Source organism: Symphalangus syndactylus, chromosome 4 (assembly GCF_028878055.3).
Source record: "Symphalangus syndactylus isolate Jambi chromosome 4, NHGRI_mSymSyn1-v2.1_pri, whole genome shotgun sequence".
NCBI lineage: Eukaryota > Metazoa > Chordata > Mammalia > Primates > Hylobatidae > Symphalangus > Symphalangus syndactylus.
The window spans coordinates 142,778,258-142,798,167 of NC_072426.2; the positions used below are offsets into that span (position 1 = coordinate 142,778,258).

Sequence of the window (19,910 nt, forward strand, 5' to 3'; positions counted from 1 at the left end):
CACTATTTATCCACTCTATCCACAAGTAGTTTTTTCATTCCTGAATTATCTGCTGAGCAAGGCATTATGATGTTACATGCTGGGGATAGAACAGTGACTAGAGAAAAAAACCTCTGGTCTCAGATGTAAACATAGTCATGTCACATAGTCCTAAATAACCCGCTTTCATTGCATTATCAATGTTTCATGAAATGATCCTGAAAAACTGTCTTTTACGGATTCAAGTGTAAGATTTTGTTAATCTTACACTTCTAAAAGAAATGCTTTTGTAATTTCTGCAGGTTTGGGTACAATCTTCTAAAAGTTCAAATATCAATTACTCAACATAAGAGCCCTCATAAAAATGCCAACATAAAATGAGAACGGAAGGAGAAACAGATCCAGGTAATAAGATTTACTTCATTGAAAATATCATGTTGTATTAACATATGTGCTTGTTTTTATCTTGCCATTTAAACTCTAAACAAAATAAGATTCTGAACCCTTAATTAATACAAGGAAATGACATTTATGGGTATGACAATAGTAACACAGCAGGAAGTTTACTCCCTACTCCCTATTTCTAGTCTTCCAGGAAACTAGACTTTCTGGAGAGTATACATTTCAAACACAATATTTATTATCTTCTAAAAATACAGTAATAATACAATTTTAATATTTAGGCTTCTAGACCTTCATTTTACAACAATACAGGCATACCTCTAAGATATTACGCACTTGGTTCCAGACCACTGCAATAACGGTAATAATGCAATACAATGAGTCACACAAATTCTGGGGTTTCTCAGTGCATATAAAATTTATGTTTACACGATTCTGTAGCCTATTAAGTGTGCAATAGCATTATGTCTAAAAAACAATGTACACACCTTAATAAACACCTCATTCCTAAAAAAAAAAAAAAGCTAATGATTCTTCTGAGCCTTCTATGAATTATAATCATTTTGCTGGTGAAGGGTCTTGCCTTGATACTGATGGCTACTGACTGATCAGGGTGGTGACTGCTGGATGTTGGGGTGGCTGTGACAATTTCTTAAAATAAGACAAAAATGAAGTTTGCTGCATCCATTGACTCTTTCATGAAAATATTCTTTTGATTTTGTAAAAATATTTTTAAAATTCTTTATTATTTAAATAAAGATGAGGTCCACTATATTGCCTAGGCTGGTCTTGAACTTCTGGCTTCAATGACTGTCCTAACTCAGCCTCCCAAAGTGCTGGGATTACAAGCGTAAGCCACTGTGCCCAGCCCATGAAAATATTTATCTGCAGCATGTGATGCTGTTGCATTTTACCCACAGTAGAACTTCTTTCAAAACTGGAGTCAGTCGTCTCAAACCCTGCCGCTGCTTTATTGACTAAGTTTACAAAATATTCTAAATCCCTTGTCATTTCAACAATGTTCAAAACAGCTTCATTAGAAGTAGACTCCACCTCAAGAAACCACTTTCTTTGCTCCTCCATAAGAAGCAATTCCTCATCCATTCAAGTTCATCATGAGATTGTAGCAATTCAGCCGTATCTTCAGGCTCCCCTTGCCATTCTACTTCTCTTGCTATTTCTACCACATCTACAGTGACTTCCTCCACTGAAATCTTGAAGAATGGAGTCAACTGCTTCCAAACTCCTGTTAATGTTGACATTAACATTAACATGACTTTAACTCCATGAATCAAAAAAGTTCTGAATGGCATCTAGAATGATGAATGATGAATACTTTTTAGAAGGCTTTCAATTTACTTTGCCCAGATCCATTAGAGGAATCATTATCTACGGCAGCTACAGCCTTAAAAAATTGTATTTCTTAAATAAGAAGACTTGAAAGTCAAAATGACTTCTTGATACATTGGCTGCAGAATGGATGTCGTGTTAGCAGGCATGAAAACAACATGAATCTCTTTGTATAATACATCTCCATCAGAGCTCTTGGGTAACTAGATGCATTGTCAACGAGTAGTAATATTTGGAAATAATTTTTTTTTCTAACCAGTAGGTCTCAACAGTGGGCTTAAAATATTTATAGCAAACCATGCTGTAAACAGATATGCAGTCATCCAGGCTTTATTGTTCCATTTATAGAACACAAATAGAATAGATTTAGCATAATTCTTAAGGGTCTTAGGAGTTTCAAAATGGCAAATGAGCACTGGCTTCAACTTGAAGTCACCAGCTGCATTAGCTCCCGACAAGAGAGTCAGCCAGTCTTTTGAAACTTTGAAGCCACGTACTGACTTCTCTTTAGTTATGAGTCCTAGATGGCATCTTCTTCCAATAGAAGGCTGTTTTGTCTACACTGAAAATCTGTTATTTAGTATTACCACCTTTATCAATGATCTTAGCTATATCTCCTGGATAATGTACTGCAGTTTCTCCATCAGCACTTACTGCTTTACCTTGCACTTTCATGTTATGGAGGTGGCTTCTTTCCTTAAACCTTATGAACCAATCTCTGCTACCCAACGATTTTTCTTTTGTAGCTTCCTTATCTCTCCCAGTCTTCATGGAATTGAGGAGAGTTAGGGCCTTGCTCCGGATTAGGCTTTGGCCAAAGAGAATGCTGTGGCTGGTTTGATCTTCTATCTAGACCATTAAAGCTTTCTCCATATCAGCAAGAAGGCTGTTTTGCTTGCTTGCTTTCTTTTTTTTCTAAGAGATGGGGTCTTGCTCTGTCACCCAGGCTGGAGTGCAGATCCAGGCACAATCATAGCTCACTGCAACCTTGAAATCCTAGGCTCAAATGATCGTTCTGCCTTAGCTTCTCAATGAGGTTGGGACTATAGGTGTGTGCCACCACATCCAGCTAATTTTTCTTTCTTTCTTTTTTTTTCTTTTAGAGACAGGTTCTCACTGTGTCGTCCATGCTAGTCTCAAACTTCTGGCCTCAAGCAACATTCCTGCCACAGTCTCCAGAGTTGCTGAGACTATAGGCATCTGGCTGTTTTGCTTTCTTACCGTGTGTGTCCACTGGAGTAGAACTTCTTTTTTTCTGAGATGGAGTCTTGCACTGTCCCTCAGGCTGGAGTGAAATGACACTATCTTGGCTGACTGAAACCTCCGCCTCCCTCCTGGGTTTACATGATTCTCCTGCCTCAGCCTCCTGAGAAGTTGGGATTATAGGCACACACCACCACACTCAGCTAATTTTTTGTATTTTTAGTAGAGATGGGGTTTCACTATGTTAGCCAGGCTGGTCTCAAACTCCTGATCTCATGATCCACCTGCCTCGGCCTCCCAACATGCTGGGATTACAGGCATGAGCCACTGTACCTGGTCTGGGGTAGCATTTTTAATTTCCTTCAGGAACTTTTCCTTTGCATTCACAACTTGGATAACTGGCACAAGAGGCTTAATTCTGTGTCTATCTCAGCTTTCAATATGCCTTCATCACCAAGCTTAATCTTGATTTCAGGTGAGAGACATGCAACTCTTTCTTTTACTTGAATATTTAAGAGGCCACTGTAAGTCATTAAGTGGCCTGATTTCAATATTATTTTGTCTTAGGGAATAAGGTCTGAGGAGAGACAGAGGGGAACTACCAGTCAGTGGAGCAATTAGAACACACACATTCATCAATTAAATTTCCCATCTTATATGGGTGCAGTCTGTGGTGCCTCAAAACAATTACAACAGTAATATCAAAGATATAATGATAATAATGAAAAAGTTTGAAATATGGCAAGAATTACAAAAATGTGACACAAAGACACAAAATGAGCAAAAGCTGTTGGGAAAATGACACTGATAAGACTTGCTTGATGCAGGGTTGTCACAAATTTTCAATTTGTAAAAAATGCAGTATTTGTGAAGCACAATAAAACAAGGTATGCCTGTATTTATCTTGTTCAAAAAAGGATGGAAACATTGCTTTAGTCCCATAGTTCAGTATTATTGAAAAAGTATACCGATATTCAAGATGTTACTACAAATAGGCCGGGCGCAGTGGCTCACGCCTGTAATCCCAGCACTTTGGGAGGCCAAGGCGGGTGGATCACAAGGTCACAAGTTCGAGACCAGTCTGGCCAGCATGGTGAAACCCTCTCTCTACTAAAAATACAAAAAATTGGCCGGGCATGGTGGTGCACACCTGTAGTCCCCAGTACTCGGAAGGCTGAGGCAGGAGAATTGCTTGAACCCGTGAGGCAGAGGTTGCAGTGAGCCGAGATTGTGCCACTGAACTCCAGCCTGGGTGACAGAGCAAGACTCCATCTCAAAAAAAAAAAAAAAAAAAGTTACTACAAATAACTTTTAAAAATATCTAGAGCTCACATAACAGTATTATCACCTTGAAAGATTATATCTAAATATTTTGAAACTTCATGTTTGTTTTAATTACTATATACATTCAAATAAGGTTTCATACACTGAGAGAATAAAAACAAGCTCCAAAGTTGTTCTGAATGGCAGCAGTATTTTTAGAACAAATATGTTATTTCTCTAGATGATTACTTAAAAGAAATATACTTTGAATGAACACATTCTGCTATTTTTATTTAAATCAGTAATCACTTCTCTACCACATACTAGGATTACAGGTGTGTGCCACCATGCCCAGCAAATTTTTGTATTTTTAGTAGAAATGCGATTTCACATGTTGGTCAGACTGGTCTCGAACTCCTGACCTCGTGATCCATCTGCCTTGGCCTCCCAGAGTGCTGGGATTATAGGCGTGAGCCACCGTGTTTGGCCTGCTATTTCAATACATCAATCTGACATGATTTCTGTGAGAAGACAAATCCACAATATTTGATAAAAATTAATTTATCAATAAATTAAAATATGTATTAATACCTATTAAGGCCAAGCACAGTTCTAGATAATGATATCTGAAATGAATTAGACACAATATTTTCTCTGAGGGGACTGTAAATTAGAAAAGAAAAAAGAACACATAAATCAATCAGTATGTTACAGAGAAAAAAATAAAGAGATACGTACTAAACGATCTGGGGAAGAATGAAACAAAACATATAGAAAGAACTCTGTAAAGCCAAGAGGGGCGCCAGTGAGAACAGCCTTCGCAGAGCAGCCAATGGTCAGCCATTCATTGTTCGGGAAGGCCATAAAATACAGACAAAAGTAGGACAGTTCTACATTCAAATCCCAAAACACTCACCAGTCCTGTGATTTTTCATTGTTTTTATCCTCTCTGAACCTCACAGTTTTTCTCTAAAATAGAAATGCTGTACTCATTGCCTCTCTGCTATAGGGATTGCATGAGATAATTTACGTAAAGTACACATCTGTGTACCTAATAAATAGTAGCAATTGTTATTTATTTGGTTTCCATTAAATAAGGTTATTTGGCTTAAACACTAGAAGTCTAGTTTTAGTTCCTGATGAAATGTATTAAGTTTCAGAATGCAAGTTTCTCATCTTTAGAATGCAGACTAAAAACAAAAACCTCCTATCTTAACCATGATCAGAAATTAAAATTTGGGCATTGTGAGAGACAAATTTATTGGCACTTTTATAATAATGATCTTCAGCAGCCTCCAGTAAATGCTTATGTTCTATAATCAAATGCATACTGATTTCTCCTCTGGGTCAACTAAACCAAACAGATTAGAAGAACCTAAACAGACAAATTCAGACATGGAATCTAAATGAATGAACAAAGACAGATTACTAACTCTTACAATCACTTAAAAAGACAACTAAGTTACTGAAAATTTATGGTAGTTCAGGATGACTACTGACATGTGTCAACATCATTATAAGCTAATGTCATATACTTAAGTAACTTATTAGTAGAGTTGAATTGGGCCTTCTGTATAAACATCATGGTATATTATTTATAATCAGAACCTTAAAGCTTTTCAATATTAACTACATCTTGAGATAAAAGATGATAATGTACTTCTAATTATTGAAAGATAAACCATTACACTAAGCCTTTTATACAGAAAGTTGAGCAAATATGACATATCACAAAAATTAACTAAACCAGGAAAACAATATAAAGTTTCATATAAGAGAAAAATATAAAAATTTGGAACAAAGAATGACCCAATTTTACTACACAATTGATAACCCAGCTAAATCTATAATATATATTTCATTCTAAACATACTTTTCCACTGGGTGCAATGGCTCACGCCTATAATCCCAGCACTTAGGAGGCTGAGGCAGGAGGAGCACTTGAGCCCAGGAGTTTGAGACCCAGTTAATTTTCTTTTTTCTTGTAGAAATGGAGTCTCACCAGACCAGTGAGACTCCATTTGTACAAAAAATAAGAACATTAGCTGGGTATGGTGACGTGTGCTAAGGGTCCCAGCTACAGACAGGCTGAGGCAGGAGGATCCCTTGAGCCCAGCAGGTCGAAATTGCAGAGAGCCATGTTCACACCACTGCACTCCAGCCTGAGTGACGGAGCAAGACCCTGTTTCAAAACAAAACAAAACAAAGCACAGTCTTTCAAAGTTTAACCACAGTTTTTAAATATAAAAATTTGCAAAAAAAAAGATAAAACATTGACCTGAAAGTTTCATAATTCAGGTTTAAAAGAAATGCTTTAGAAGCTTTTTTTTTTCTTAGCCATTTTTTTCACAAGGTTCATAAATTTAAGGCTTTTCGACATTGCTTTTATTGTCGCAAAAGGTTTTCAATTATCACTGTAAAACTGTCTCTACTTCACGTGTCAATTTTACTATGTGCTGAAAAATTAAGCAGCAGCGCCACCAAATGACAAAACTCAAAATTTCACCAAATAGTGAGGCGAGGCTTATAAACACATGAAACCACCAGTGTGCCTACTCTTTATGCACAGATCAATAACAAACATATTTTCATCTTTATGCTGACTTATTAGTAAGGATTTAATGTATGTTAGGAAAGTATTATTAAATGGCTTAATTTCATATTTTGAATAGAGTAATTTCACACATAGTTTTATACAGCCTAAAGATATATCATGGCCAAATCTTACCAAATTCATACTTAAAGTCTCAAAACCTTATCTTTGAAGAACCAATAGTATAAAAGTATTTGTATTTGAGTAAATTTTCTTAACTAGTATCGCCATAATGCTTTTATAAGAATATCTAAGAATAAGAACAAGGTAGCCAGAAGCAATAAGTGTGTACACCCTGTGGGGAGCCTTACAAGCGTGCATGTAAAGTCTAAAAATAAGACAAAGATGGAAATAGAAATACACAAGAATTTATATTCAAAATATTTTATCCAACCTAACCAAGACAGAATCTCCCTAATTCTATTTTTCACTGAATTTTAATTCTTAAAACATTGCTACCCTTTTAAAAAATTGAATCTATCTTCCTTACATACTTCATTCACAATATAGCATACATGATGGCTGAAAACTAACACTATATTACTTGGCCCTCCCAAAAAAAGGACCCATCATCACACATTGTTCTCCATATCTAAATCCCAATTGGTACTACAGTGTTATCATTAAATATGTCAAAGAGAAAATTTTATAAAATTAGGTATATACTGCCAAAGAATCACAATAGTTAAGGCAGTGATTTTTTTCTTCACTTTTAAGTTCCAGGGTACATGTGCAGAATGTGCAGGCTTGCTATATAGGTAAATGTGTGCCATGGTGGTTTGCTGCACAGATCAACTCATCACCCAGGTATTAAGGCCAGCATCCGTTAGCTATTCTTCCTGATGCTCTCCCTTCCTCCACATCCCTCAAAAGCCCCAATGTGTGTTGTTCCCACCAATGTGTTCATGTATTCTCATCGTTCAGCTCCCACTTATAAGTGATACCATGAGGTGTTTGGTTTTCTGTTCCTGTGTTAGTCTGTTGAGGGTAACAGCTTCCAGCTCCATCAATGTCCCTGCAAAGGACATGATCTCGTTCCTTTCTGTGGCTGCATAGTATTCCATGGTGTATATGTACCATGTTTTCTTTATCCAGTCTATCACTGATGGAAATTTGGGTTGATTCTATGTCTTTGCTATTGTGAATAGTGCTGCAATGAACATACGCATGCATGTATCTTTATAACAGAATGATTTATATATTTTGGGATATATACCCAGTAACGGGATTGCTGGGTCAAATGGTGTATCTGCTTCTAGAACTTTGAGGAATCCCCACACTGTCTTCCAAAATGGCTGAACTAATTTACACTCCCACCAACAGTGTAAATGCATTCCTTTTTCTCTGTAACCTTGCCAGCATCTGTTGTTTCCTGATTTTTTAATAATTGCCATTCTGACTGGCGTGATATGGTATTTCTCTGTGGCTTTGATTTGCATTTCTCTAATGATCAGTGACGTTGGGCTTTTTTTCATGTTCGTTGGCCGCATGCATGTCTTCTTTTTAAGAAGTGTCTGTTTATGCCCTTTGCCCATTTTTTAATGAGTAAAAATGGACATTTTTATTTTTTTCTTGTAAATTTGTTTAAGTTCCTTGTAGACTCTGGATATTAGCTCTTTGTCAGATACATAGATTGCAAAAATTTTCTCCCATTCTGTAGGCTGTCTGTTCACGCTGATGACAGTTTCTTTTGATGTGCAAAAGCTCTTTAGTTAATTAGATCCCATTTGCCAATTTTTGCTTTTGTTGCTATTGCTTTTGGCATTTCATCATGAAATCTTTGCTTGTGCCTGTGTCCTGAACGATATTGCCTAGATTTTCTTCTAGGATTTCTGTAGTTTTGGTTTTTACCTTTACATCTTTAATCCATCTTGAGTTAACTTTTGTATAAAGTTTAAGGAAGGGGGATCCAGTTTCAATTTTCTGCATATGACTAGCCAGTTCTCCCAGCACCATTTATTAAACAGAAAATCCTTTCCCCATTGCTTGTTTTTGTCAGGTTTTTCAAAGATCAGTTGCGTGTAGGTATGTGGTTTATTTCTGAGTTCTCTATTCTGTTCCATTGTTCTATATGTCTATTTTTGTACCAGTACCATGCTGTTTTGGTTACAGGGCACTGATTTTTATCCTTTGTTAGATTGAAAATATCATACTTTCGAGAATCCAAGGAAGTATATGTGGTTTTACTGAAGAAAATGCACCAACATATATACTGCCAAACTTTACATTAATATTTTAGGGGGCTTAATAATGCTAGCTTCAAGTCTGAATTCCATGTTAACCACTCTTAAGTAATGGTCAATGAGTAAAGATAGATATATGAACACTATCCCCCAATATAACATCTAGATTATGCTATATTAGACTTTCTATTGAAATAATAAATTAATCAATTTTGTTGTATATTAAGCTGGACTTAAATACTTACATTATGGATACTATTTTTCTACACAATTTAGATAGAGCAACATTAGAGAATAAGCCCTTCATCTAGATGAGGAAATAGAGGCCACAAACATTAAGTCAATCCTCAAACAGGCTAATTAATTGGCAAGGCTGAGACCAAAATCAGGTATTCTGATTCCCAGTTTCATTTTTTTCCCACTATACCAGTGTGCATTAAATAAACAGATGTTTCCTGAACATTTCCCTATGCACAGCTCAGGAATATCATGAGACACAGCATTCCCAATGAATTTATGTGTGTTACTATTCACCAGGTACCATGCTGAGCATTTTACATGGTAAATTGGTTAAGATTCTTTGGTTGAAGGCAATAGAAACTAACTATAGAGGGATGGAGGGAGGGAGAGAAGGAGGCAGCTGGGTAGCCAGGCAGCCAGGCAGCCAGGCAAGGAGGGTGGTGACATCAGCAGGATGGCAAATTACAAATGCCGAATGCTCTACCCTCTGCCCCACAAAAAAAGGACAAAAACAATGAACAGATAATTGCATTTTGACCAGAATGACTTAAGGAGAATGTCAGAGAATAGCAAGGGAGTGGCAGAAATCCTGTGAAGCACAGGCTAAGGATGGCCATATACAGAAGAGTGGAGTCATTGTTGTGCTATTCCCTTCCCCCAATGCCTAAGCCACAGCTGTGCCCCACCATTCATGGACCCTTGTTGCTGCTGTACCCAGCCTCACAAAGCCTGGTCCATTGTTATGTCCTGCCATGCCAGAGTCACCACTATGAGGAACCTCCTCTCCTGGTGTCCAAGTTGCCACTGTGCCCTACTGGCTCCAGAAACTGAATTGCAGTTATGCCCTGCTCCCTAGGGCCCAAGCCTCTAGAACATCTCTTCTTCTCCAGACCCATGCCAGTGCTGTGCCCTGACTCTCAGGATCAGAGTCACAGCTATATCCCTGCTACCCGGGCCCAAGCTACGGGGGAATGCCTTAGAGTCACAGTCCCCACCTTTGTAGAATAGCTTCATCTACCCATACCTCAGAGAGTGAACTTGTACTCAAGTCACAAGTGTCATAGTAATTCAGGAAGACAGTGGGCCCAGGACCCCAGCACCACTGTAGGCTTCTTGTGAGCTATGCCAAATCTGACAACAAGAATGATTTCCCCAACAAAGTCTCCCCACGGTAGGACAAACAAGAGCAGGAGGACCCCATTAAAGCCCTTGCCACTGAGAATCCTAATAACCTATGCTGCTACCACTGCTGTCACACACTCCTACAGACATGGCTAAAGTACCTATAGCCATTACTCATATTGATTACAACTGAAGGAGCTGCATGGACACTACACTACCGTGCCAACCTGGAACCAGAGGCAGAACCTCTGCCCTTGAGCCACTGCACCATCACCCGCAGAGCCAATGCACCCTGCTCAACTGACCCCCTAGCAATCATCTATAGGTAAAATCACTCACTACAAAAGCAACTCTATAAATTTGGAAGAGGTCACTGATCCACTAGATGTGCAGTTATCAATGCAAGGACACAAGAAACATGAAAAAGCAGGAAAACATGACGCCATCAAAGGAATATAATTCTCCAGGTAATGACCCCAAAGAAATGGAAATTTACAAATTATCTGAAAGAGAAATCAAAGTAATGATCTTACAGAAACTCAGGGATGTACAAGAGAATAGACAATTCAATGAAATCAGCAAAATAATACATGATATGAATTACAAACTCAATAAAGATATACATAACATAAAAAGGATCAAACAGAAATCTTGGGGCTGAAGAATTAAATGAATGAAATTGCTAAAAATTGAGAGCTTCAACAGCAGACTAGATCAAGCAGAGGAAACAATCTGTGAATTTGAAGACAGGTCTTTTGAAGTTGCCCAGATAGAGAAAAAGTGAAGAAAGTCTACAGGGATTATGGAACACCATGAAATGAACAAATGTCACAGTATGAGCTCTAGAAAGAGAAGAGGCCGGGCGTGGTGGCTCACACCTCTAATCCCAGCACTTTGGGAGGCCAAGGCGGGAGGATCACGAGGTCAGGAGATCGAGACCATCCTGGCTAACATGGTGAAGCCCTGTCTCTACTAAAAATACAAAAAATTAGCCAGGTGTGGTGTCACGCGCCTGTAGTCCCAGCTACTCAGGAGGCTGAGGCAGGAGAACTGCTTGAACCCAGGAGATGGAGGTTGCAGTGAGCCAAGATTACGTCACTGCACTCCAGGAACAGAGCAAGACTCCATCTCAAAAAAAAAAAAAAAAAAAAGAGAGAGAAGATATGGAGAAAGGCACAGAAGGCTTTTTAAATGAAGTACTTGCTGAACACTTCCCAAGTCTCGGGAGCGATATGGTCATCCATATCTACTGAAGTTGAAAAGTAGCGAACGGGTTCAATGCAAAAAGGTCCTCACCAAGGCACTTTATAATTTAAAACATTAAAAGTAAAAGACAAAGAATTTTAAAAGCAGAGGAGAAGAGCATCAAGCAACATACAAGGGGCTTGCCATTAGACTATCAGCAGATTTCTCAGCAGAAATCTTGAAGGTCAGGAGAGAATGGGATAATACACTCAAGGTGCTAATTAAAAAAAACCCTGACAGCCAACAATACTATACTTAGAAAAGCTGTGTTTCAGAAATAAAATAGAAGTAAAGTCTTTCCCAGATAGACAAAAGCTAAGGGAATTCATCACCTCTAGATCTGATTTACAAGAAATGCTTAAGAGTTCTTCAACCAGAAACAAAAGAACAATAATTACTATCACAAGAACATATCAAAGTATAAAACTCACTGATAAGTATTTATATATATTCAAATTCAGAATATTCCATTAGTACAACAGTGGTGTGTAAATCTCTCAAATTGCTATTATAAAGGTTAAATGTTGAAACAGTCAAAAATAACTGTAATTGCATTAAGTTGTTATGAAGTCTAAAATGTAAAAAGGTATAAACTGTGACAGCCAAAATAATTGTGAGGAGGGTAAAAGTCTAGAATATCTTCAGGTGACAAAGTTAAATTGTTATCAGCTTAAAATAGTCTATTATTACTATAAGATGCTAAGTAGATACACAAATGAGAACAAGAAAGGAATCAAAACTTAGCACACAGCACAAAATCACAAAAGTAGACAATAAGAGAGGAAGAAAGGAACAAAGGACCAAAAAACAAGCAGAAAACAATAACAAATGCAGTAGTACGTGCTTACCTATCAATAACAATCTTTAATGTGATAAAGCTCTCCAATCAAAAGATTTAGAATGGATAGAAAAATAAGATTCAGAGGCTGCTTCAAGATGGTGACTACGGACATCTCATGCCAGTTCTCCTCAGAAGGAAGATCAAAATTACTGGTAAATAATCAAGTTTTGACAAGGAAACGGAGGGAAGAGAGCCAGGACCTGTTGGAGTACCCACGTGAAGAAGATTGGATGGAGAGAAAGAAAGCAGCAAAAGTCTGGTTGATATCGACCGCTGAGGAACTCAGAGTCCAGCAGAAAGTGTAGGTGGGAGTGTGTCTCTGCTCCCCTCACCCCTCTGACAACACACTGGCTGCTAAACAGCTGGGGAGCCCCTCAGCCCTTGCAAGCCCCTCAGCCCTTGCAAGCCAGGGCAACACTATTGGTGGCGATTAGAGGACTTCCTGAAAACAGAGAACTGGGTGAGCAGCTGACTTAGCCATGCTGCACCCACCTCCGATTCAAACTGAGATGGCAGTTGTCATACCAGTTGTGTACCTGTGGTGCCACTCCCTTGCTTGGAGATCCTCTGCACTTGAGCCACTGCACCACCAACCGCAGACATACTACACAACCTACTCTGACTTTGGCAAGTACATGACACCAGCAGATTCTCAGGGAGTTTGGGGTCTCCCACAGATTGAACCCTTGGCACAAACTGCCCCTCAGGGAGGAGACAGAGCAGCCTGTCAAAGCCACCAGTGGGAAACAGGAAATGTGGGTGCAGCACTAACCACCGAAGGGGGCACCACCGATGCCTCGGAACAAACGTGGAGAAGGGGGTCATCTCTCACCTTCTCATCCGGCCAAAGTGCGTGATTGTGGACATGGCAGCAGTTCTTTCTGCTGGGGCCCAATGGCCCTTTCTGGGCTAGTCGGATGAAAGTGAACACAGCTGAAATAAATCTGCTGTATCTTATTCTTCAGCACCATCTACTGGACTGCAGCCTGAATTACACCACCAAGAAAAAACTACAAAAAACAGCATCTGAGAAAGCCACCATACAAACCTACCGGCAACCAAAAAACCCATATGGAGCTTTGGCCCCCGAAAGCACCCAGAAAAGAAGCCAATCAAGCATACACAACATACATCACAGTTACACCTTCAAGGGGAAAAAAATTAAGTCCCATCCAAATAAACACAAATCCAAAAAAAGAATTGTCAGCTCACTCAGATGAGAAGGAATCAGTGCAAGAACTCTGGAAGTAGAAAAAGCCAAGGTGCTTTGTCACCTCCAAAGGATCGTTCTAGCTCCCTAGCAATGAATCCTAAGCAGACTGAAATATCTAAAATGATACATATAGAACTTGGAATACTGATGGCAAGGAAACTCCACAAGATCTGAGAGGAAGTTGAAATCCAATATGAAGAAGCCAGAAAAATGATCCAAGACATGAAAGATGACATAATGGTATCAACAAAGAACCAAACAGAACTTCTGGAATTAAAAATCTCATTACGGGAATTTCAAAATACAGTTGGAAGCCTTAACAACAGACTAGACAAAGCAGAAGAAAGAATTTCAGAGCTCAAAGACTGGTCTTTTGAATGAACCCAGTCAGACAAAAATAAAGAGGAAGAATTTAAAAAAGCAAAGAAGGCCTTCAAGAAATGTGATTATGTAAAGCAACCAAACCTATGAATTACTGGCATTCCTGAGAGAGAAAAACAGAAAGTAAGGAAGTTGGAAAACATATTTCAGGGTATGATTCTGGAAAATTTCCCCAATCTTCCAAGAGACATTGATATGCAGATACAAGAAATTCAGAGAACACCAGTGAGATACTATATAAGACGACCATCACCAAGGCACACAGTCATCAGACAATCCAAGGTCAATGTGAAAGAAACGATCTTAAAGGCAGCTAAAGAAAAGAACCAAACTGCCTCTTTTAAAGGGAATCCCATCAGACTAACAATGGAGTTTTTAATTATACTTTAAGTTTTAGGTAACATGCGCACAACGTGCAGGTTTGTTACATATGTATACAAGTGTCATGCTGGTGTGCTGCACCCATTAACTTATCATTTAACATTAGATATATCTCCTAATGCTATCCCTCGGCCCTCCCCCAACCCCACAACAGGCCCCGGTGTGTGATGTTCCCCTTCCTGTGTCCATGTGTTCTCATTGTTCAATTCCCACCTATGAGTGAGAACATGCAGTGTTTGTTTTTTGACCTTGTGATAGTTTGCTGAGAATGATGATTTCCAGCTTCATCCATGTCCCTACAAAGGACATGAACTCATCATTTTTTATGGCTGCATAGTATTCCATGCTGTATATGTGCCACATTTTCTTAATCCAGTCTATCGTTGTTGGACATTTGGGTTGGTTCCAAGTCTTTGCTATTGCGAATAGTGCCACAATAAACATACGTGTGCATGTGTCTTTATAGCAGCATGATTTATAATCCTTTGGGTATATACCCAGTAATCGGATGGCTGGGTCAAATGGTATTTCTAGTTCTAGATCCCTGAGGAATCACCACACTGATTTCCACAATGGTTGAACTAGTTTACAGTCCCACCAACAGTGTAAAAGTGTTCCTATTTCTCCACATCCTCTCCAGCACCTGTTCTTTCCTGACTTTTTAATGATGGCCATTCTAACTGGTGTGAGATGGTATCTCATTGTGGTTTTGATTTGCATTTCTCTGATGGCCAGTGATGATGAGCATTTTTTCATGTGTCTTTTGGCTGCATAAATGTCTTCTTTTGAGAAGTGTCTGTTCATATCCTTTGCCCACTTTTTGATGGGGTTGTTCGTTTTTTCCTTGTAAATTTGTTTGAGTTCATTGTAGATTCTTGATATTAGCCCTTTGTCAGATGAGTAGATTGCAAAAATTTTCTCCCATTCTGTAGGTTGCCTGTTCACTCTGATGGTAGTTTCTTTCACTGTGCAGAAACTCTTTAGTTTAATTAGATCCCATTTGTCAATTTTGGCTTTTGTTGCCATTGCTTTTGGTGTTTTAGACATGAAGTCCTTGCCCATGCCTATGTCCTGAATGGTATTGCCTAGGTTTTCTTCTAAGGTTTTTATGGTTTTAGGGCTAACATGTAAGTCTTTAATCCATCTTGAATTAATTTTTGTATAAGGTGTAAGGAAGGGATCCAGTTGCAGCTTTCTACATATGGCTAGCCAGTTTTCCCAGCACCATTTATTAAATAGGGAATCCTTTACTCATTTCTTGTTTTTGTCAGGTTTGTCAAAGATCAGATAGTTGTAGATATGCAGCATTATTTCTGAGGGCTCTATTCTGTTCCATTGGTCTATATCTCTGTTTTGGTACCAGTACCATGTTGTTTTGGTTACTGTAGTCTTGTAGTATAGTTTGAAGTCAGGTACGTGATGCCTCCAGCTTTGTTCTTTTGGCTTAGGATTGACTTGGCGATGCGGGCTCTTTTTTGGTTCCATATGAACTTTAAAGTAGTTTTTTCCAATTCTGTGAAGAAAGTCATTGGTAGCTTGATGGGGATGGCATTGAATCTATAAATTACCTTGGGCAGTATGGCCATTTTCACAATATTGATTCTTCCTACCCATGAGCATGGAATGTTCTTCCATTTGTTTGTATCTTCTTTTATTTCATTGAGCAGTGGTTTGTAGTTCTCCTTGAAGAGGTCCTTCACATCCCTTGTAAGTTGGATTCCTAGGTATTTTATTCTCTTTGAAGCAATTGCGAATGGGAGTTCACTCATGATTTGGCTCTCTGATTGTCTGTTATTGGTGTATAAGAATGCTTGTGATTTTTGTACATTGATTTTGTATCCTGAGACTTTGCTGAAGTTGCTTATCAGCTTAAGGAGATTTTGGGCTGAGACAATGGGGTTTTCTAGATATACAATCATGTCATCTGCAAACAGGGACAATTTGACTTCCTCTTTTCCTAACTGGATGCCCTTTATTTCCTTCTCCTGTCTGATTGCCCTGGCCAGAACTTCCAACACTACGTTGAATAGAACTTTAAACTACTTTAAAGTTCATACGGAACCAAAAAAGGGCCTGCATCGCCAAGTCAATCCTAAGCCAAAAGAACAAAGCTGGAGGCATCACGCTACCTAACTTCAAACTATACTACAAGGCTACAGTAACCAAAACAACATGGTACTGGTACCAAAACAGAGATATAGACCAATGGAACAGAACAGAGCCCTCAGAAATAACGCCGCATATCTACAACTGTCTGATCTTTGACAAACCTGACCAAAACAAGAAATGAGTAAAGGATTCCCTATTTAATAAACGGTGCTGGGAAAACTGGCTAGCCATATGTAGAAAGCTGAAAGTTGAAGAGGGCATCCCTGTCTTGTGCCAGTTTTCAAAGGAATGCTTCCAGTTTTTGCCCATTCAGTATGATATTGGCTGTGGGTTTGTCATAGATAGCTCTTATTATTTTGAGGTATGTCCCATCAATACCTAGTTTATTGAGAGTTTTTAGCATGAAGGGTTGTTGAATTTTGTCAAAGACCTTTTCTGCATCTACTAGATAATCATGTGGTTTTTGTCATTGGTTCTGTTTATATGCTGGATTATGTTTACTGATTTGCATATGTTGAACCAGCCTTGCATCCCAGGGATGAAGCCCACTTGATCATGGTGGATAAGCTTTTTGATGTGCTGCTGGACTCAGTTTGCCAGTATTTTATTGAGGATTTTTTGCATTGATGTTCATCAGGGATATTGGTCCAAAATTCTCTTTTTTGTGCCTCTCCCAGGCTTTCGTATCAGGATGATGCTGGCCTCATAAAATGAGTTAGGGAGGATTCCCTCTTTTTCTATTAATTGGAATACTTTCAGAAGGAATGGTACCAGCTCCTCCTTGTACCTCTGGTAGAGTTCAGCTGTGAATCCATCTGGACTTTTTTTGGTTGTTAGGCTGTTAATTATTGCCTTAATTTCAGAGCCTGTTATTGGTCTATTCAGAGATTCAACCTCTTCCTGGTTTAGTCTTGGAAGGGTCGACGTGTCGAGGAATTTATCCATTTCTTCTAGATTTTCTAGTTTATTTGCGTGGAGGTGTTTATAGTATTCTCTGATGGTAGTTTGTATTTCTGTGGGATCGGTGGTGATATCCCCTTTATCATTTTTTATTGCATCTATCTGATTCTTCTCTCTTTTCTTACTTGTCTTGCTAGCGGTCTATCAATTTTCTTAATGTTTTCAAAAAACCAGCTCCTGGATTCATTGATTTTTTGAAGGGTTTTTTGTGTCTCTATTTCCTTCAGTTCTGCTCTGATTTTAGTTATTTCTTGCCTTCTGCTAGCTTTTGAATGTGTTTGCTCTTGCTTCTCTAGTTCTTTTAATTGTCATGTTAGGGTGTCAATTTTAGATCTTTCCTGCTTTCTCTTGTGGGCATTTAGTGCCATAAATTTCCCTCTACACACTGCTTTGAATGTGTCCCAGAGATTCTGGTATGTTGTGTCTTTGTTCTCATTGGCTTCAAAGAACATCTTTATTTCTGCCTTCATTTCGTTATGTACCCAGTAGTCATTCAGGAGTAGGTTGTTCAGTTTCCATGTAGTTGAGTGGTTTTGAGTGAGTTTCTTAATCCTGAGTTCTAGTTTGATTGCACTGTGGTCTGAGAGACAGTTTGTTATAATTTCTGTTCTTTTACATTTACTGAGGAGTGCTTTACTTCCAACTATGTGGTCAATTTTGGAATAGGTGTGGTGTGGTGCTGAAAAGAATGTATATTCTGTTAATTTGGGGTGGAGAGTTCTGTAGATGTCTATTAGGTCTGCTTGGTGCAGAGCTGAGTTCAATTCCTGGATATCCTTGTTAACTTTCTGTCTCATTGATCTGTCTAATGTTGACAGTGGGGTGTTAAAGTCTCCCATTATTATTGTGTGGGAGTCTAAGTCTCTGTTGGTCTCTAAGGACTTGCTTTATGAATCTGGGTGCTCCTGTATTGGGTGCATATATATTTAGGATACTTAGCTCTTCTTGTTGAATTGATCCCTTTACCATTATGTAATGGCCTTCTTTGTCTCTGTTGATCTTTGTTGGTTTAAAGTCTGTTTTATCAGAGACTAGGATTGCAACCCCTGCCTTTTTGTGTTTCCCATTTGCTTGGTAGATCTTCCTCCATCCCTTTATTTTGAGTCTGTGTGTGTCTCTGCAGGTGCGATGGGTTTCCTGAATACACCACACTGATGGGTCTTGACTCCTTATCCAGTTTCCCAGTCTGTGTCCTTTAATTGGAGCATTTAGCCCATTTATATTTAAGGTTAATATTGTTATGTGTGAATTTGATCCTATCATTATGATGTTAGCTGGTTATTTTGCTCATTAGTCGATGCAGTTTCTTCCTAGCCTCGATGGTCTTTACAATTTGGCATGTTTTTGCAGTGGCTGGTACTGGTTGTTCCTTTCCATGTTTAGTGCTTTCATCAGGAGCTCTTTTAGGGCAGGCCTAGTGGTGACAAAATCTCTCAGCATTTGCTTGTCTGTAAAGTATTTTATTTCTCCTTCACTTATGAAGCTTCGTTTGGCTGGATATGAAATTCTGGGTTGAAAATTCTTTTCTTTAAGAATGTTGAGTAATGCCCCCCACTCTCTCCTGGCTTGTAGAGTTTCTCCCGAGAGATCCACTGTTAGTCTGATGGGCTTCCCTTTGTGGGTAACCTGACCTTTCTCTCTGGCTGCCCTTAACATTTTTTCCTTCATTTCAACTTTTGTGAATCTGACAATTACGTGTCTTGGAGTTGCTCTTCTCAAGGGGTATCTTTGTGGCGTTCTCTGTATTTCCTGAATTTGAATGTTGGCCTGCCTTGCTAGATTGGGGAAGTTCTCCTGGATAATATCCTGCAGAGTGTTTTCCAACTTGGTTCCATTCTCCTCGTCAGTTTCACGTACACCAATCAGATATAGATTCGGTCTTTTCACATAGTCCCATATTTCTTGGAGGCTTTGTTCGTTTCTTTTTATTCTTTTTTCTCTAAACTTCTCTTCTTGCTTCATTTCATTCATTTCATCTTCCATCACTGCTACCCTTTCTTCCAGTTGATCGAATCAGCTACTGAGGCTTGTGCATTCGTCACGTAGTTCTCGTGCTGTGGTTTTCAGCTCCATCAGGTCCTTTAAGGACTTCTCTGCATTGGTTATTCTAGTTAGCCATTCATCTAATTTTTTTTCAAGGTTTTTAACTACTTTGCCATTGGTTCAAACTTCCTCCTTTAGCACGGAGTAGTTTGATCATCTCAAGCCTTCTTCTCTCAACTCGTCAAAGTCATTCTCCATCCAGCTTTGTTCCGTTGCTGGTGAAGAGCTGCATTCCTTTGGAGGAGGACAGGCACTCTGATTTTTAGAGTTTCCAGTTTTTCTGCTCTGTTTGTTCCCCATCTTTGTGGTTTTATCTACCTTTGGTCTTTGATGATGGTGACGTACAGATGGGGTTTTGGTGTGGGTGTCCTTTCTGTTTGTTAGTTTTCCTTCTAACAGTCA

At 38.8% G+C, this 19,910-nt stretch overlaps 1 protein-coding gene across 42 annotated transcripts in view; it reads right to left on the reverse strand.

Annotated features, from left to right (window-relative positions):
* The window catches only part of NEK1 (NIMA related kinase 1), a 225,714-nt gene that overhangs the window by 87,176 nt on the left and 118,628 nt on the right, over positions 1-19,910 (reverse strand). The gene's annotated exons all lie outside the window — the stretch shown is intronic.